We start from the raw sequence: 3,850 nt of genomic DNA, 5'->3' as shown, positions 1-3,850 counted from the left end.
AATGGAGGGCTGGCGAGGCGCCTCCATCGCTACACGCCTGCTCGGACCAGCCTCGCCCTCCGCCTGACTCCCCGCGGCATGGTCCGCCGGCGCCACCACGCCCTCAGCCACCGGTGCTGCGGCAGCCCCCGCCGCCGGTGCCATGACACCTTCCGCTGAGGCCGTGACCACCTCAGGACCGTCGCTCGGAAGCACCCGTGCCTTCTTCCGAGGCTGACCGGCCTCGACGTCCACGGGGGCCTCCCTTGTTCCCGCCCTGGCGACAGAAGGCGAACGGTCCGACACAGCCGCAGGAGTTTCTACCCCTCGAAGGGCCTCGAGACGCACCATCTCTGCGAGGAAAAGCCAAAACAACAATCAGTTAAGCGGGCAACCCATGAGCGAAAAGAGAACCCCTAAAACCGCCCCGAGGGGCATACTTAGAGGCACCGGGCTGAGACCCGCCTCCGCCAACCACCGCTCGGACATATTTCGGATGGCTCGGGAGACCGGGAGGACCTCTCTAAGCCTCTGGAGCCCTCGGCGCCCCTCGTCGTCCAAAACTGGGACGGTGTTGTCTATCACACGCGCCCCCCATCGAACCCCAAAACCCCAATCTCCCAGGCGGCTGACAAAAAAGAAACGCTCCTTCCACCCCTTGTTGCTGGAAGGGGCCCCGCTCACCCGAAAGCCCGCTCGAGCGGACAGATAGTAGCCCCCCAACCCCTTAGTAAGACGGAAGCAAGAAAGGAAGAGGTCACGGGTCGGGGTTATGCAGGCATAGTGACACTCCCCTAGAAACGCCGCCGGATAGCGCCACGAGTTCGGCGCCATCTGAGACGGGGAGATACGCCACCAGGAAACACACGAAGTTATGACGGGGTGGAAGGGGAGGCGCAGCCCGGCCTCGAAAGCATCTAGGGTAAGGGCGAAGCCCCTAGGGATTGGGTCATATGCCCGTTGACCGGACTCAGGAGCACAAAGGACGAACTCCTTCGAGATACCATAACGATCCCGGAGGAGGCTCAGCAACGACTCGCCCACGGTAGAGTCATGGTCGTGCGAACACATTAGGGCCTCAAGGGCCCGGGCCGCCTTCTCATCGGACGACGAGGCGGGATTCGACGAAGTCGCCGTCTCCACGGTCTTCAAAGAGGACGAAAGGGAGGAGGAAGACACCATTCTCACTGACCTTTAGTAGGGAAAGAGGGAACGACTGATGCGAGACAAGTGTAGGTATACGAAGTAGCGCGATGAAAATAGATGAAGGAAACCCTAGCGACTAACCTCAGGCTACTTATAAGCGGGTCGCGTCCCGCCGAAACGCAACCCCTCGTCTCCCAAAATACTCTTCGAAAAACAGAGAGCATCACCTCGCCATAAATGCAGTATGACGTGGCTACCAGCAGCAACGCGGTGCGAAGGCGCCCAATCACGTCAGCCTCGAAAACCGGCAGCCCCAAAAGGGGAAACCCTTTACTTTCCCCAGAAGAAAGGCGACCCAGCCTCCCGCGCCCGCGCATGTTCGAACAGCCGATCCCCGGCCGCAACCAATCGTCGGCCAAAGGCCAAGCACCTCCTCGGCCGTCGGCTCTACGCCATCCCGAGACACCTGCGCGGTCACCCCGCCTGTGTTGTGTTCCTCGGCCCTCGGCTCTACGCCATCCCGAGACACTTACGCGGTCACCCCGCCTATGTTGTGCTCCTCGGCCCTCGGCTCTACGCCATCCCAAGACACCTGCGCGGTCACCCCGCCTGTGTTGTGCTCCTCGGCCGTCGGCTCTACGCCATCCCGAAACACCTGCGCGGTCGCCCCGCCTGTGTTGCGATGCTCATCGGCCCTTGACTTTACGCCACCTAAGACACACCCGCGCGGCCAGCCCGCTTGCGCTGCGCTCCTCTGCCCTCATCAGCTCCATTGCCCCCGAGACCAACCCTGCTCGGCTTCCTGACTAAGTTGCGCACCTCGACCTTGCACTGCTCGAGACACGTCCGCGCGGCCAGCCCGCCTGCGTCGTGCCCCTCGGATCCGCATGAACAGCCCACCTGAAGTAAGAAGCCATCCATCGGGCTCCCCGCATGCAAAAACCGACGCATAGCTCCTTTCGGGGGGGCATATGATAGGGGTAAAAATGGCGATGTGACACGCCATGATAGCATCCCCCTGAGCGACACGATCCCCGAGGCTCACCATACCCTGTAGTAGCTCGGCCTCCCACGCAGCCCCAGTGGCAATGTCAGACGCCACCAAAGGTACAGTCCTGCCCTGCAAACGGGCACGTCAGGTAACACTCAAACTCATCTATAAATACCCCCAAGTCCCAAACAAAAGGGGACAGGGAGCGGAACACACTAAAAAGCACTTCTGCTTCTCTTCCTCCGAAACCCCCTCCACATCTTTCTCTAACTTGATCGTCGGAGGGGTCGGGTCGAGCACCCCGACCCGACCTGTGTGCAGGTGCGAAGACGGTGTCGCCTCTTCCCGGAGCTTCCTCCCGACCCGAACCGCCGACCTGCCGACCCGAACCGCCGACCTGCCGACCCGAACGACCGATCCCGAACCACGATGCCCGACCACAGGGAGACCCCGAGGGACGACGCCCGAGATCCCCGACATCCGGATCCCAGAACCGAGCCGCGTCGACCCCGAGGCCACAGCTTAAAAAGTTACTTACCGTAACACATATCATAGTCTTCAAGATGTAGATGATGTATTCGAGGGGTTTAGACGTCAAGTTTGTGCATTTACTTGTCTATTGCATGGGAGAATAAAAGTCTCCTTAGCTCTTCTCTTGTATACTTAAATGTTTGTCCTTGTAGATACGCTGTTCTAGTTTTCCAAGAAAGACACGGGTTCTAGAACTCTGTTCATGGACGAAGACCATGTTCCAGTCTCCAACGTTTCAGAAGTGTTGGTCAAACGACAAGTTTCCTACTCCTTAGCCATGTTCAAACTTCATACCCTCCCCTCACCCCCTCTGGTATAAATGGAATGTGATTTCAAGAAACAGGGTCAGGATTTGGTTTCACTTCTCTAGCAATGGAGAACGTGCATCAGAAGAGTAGAGGAGAGCAGCGGGCACACCATGTCTTAGTTCACATCCAAGTCTGGAGGATCAAGCAAGAGCATGAGAAGATCAACAAGCATCAGATGCAGGCTGAGGTAGAGATGAAGCCTGCCTTCCGCCGGCGTTCACCGTCGCCGCTGGGCTTGATTCCGGTTGCGGGAAAGGATCAGATCGAGTAAAAACTAGTAGAAGATGTGCAGCAGAAGAGAACATCTTCTGCTGGTTTCCTTCTCTGTGATCTGGTTGTGGCAAGGCCTTGAATTGCACATTATGTCTCAATATTGGTGTTTTAATGGTAGCTATTAATGCACCACATCAACAGATAATAATTTTCTGTCATCTTGCCAAATTCCAATGTTTATATGCAAGATCAGAAAATAAGAACTTGAAAAACCATTTAATTTTGAGATTTCGAACTCTCGATTTTTTGTATATATTGGAAAAAGCCAAACTAATAAACATGTAAAAACACAAAGTTTATGCAATTACACAGAAAAAAGAGAAAAATGTATATTAATTATCAATGCAAAATACGGAAAAAAAAAGAAGTATGAGAAGCAGAGGAACATAAGAAAATTATTAGTATTAATAACCATTATAAACCTAATCTGAACTCTATTGTATATAACTTGCGGCTTCGGATCTAAGCCATCCAATCATTGGGTTCCACGTGTTCTCGGATCCTTCTTTGCTTCACATGCGGAGGTGTCAACCGTGTCCCTTCGTCGCGGATCCGAACCCGAGTAGGAACCCGTTTCAACGGTAATAAAACCCCGCTAGGGTTGGGCATTCTCGCTACCAGT

This window comes from Musa acuminata, chromosome BXJ2-8, assembly GCF_036884655.1.
Source record: "Musa acuminata AAA Group cultivar baxijiao chromosome BXJ2-8, Cavendish_Baxijiao_AAA, whole genome shotgun sequence".
In the NCBI taxonomy this organism is placed as follows: Eukaryota; Viridiplantae; Streptophyta; class Magnoliopsida; order Zingiberales; family Musaceae; genus Musa; species Musa acuminata.
The sequence above is the reverse complement of the archived record's forward strand: the minus strand, read 5'-3'. Positions refer to the sequence as shown.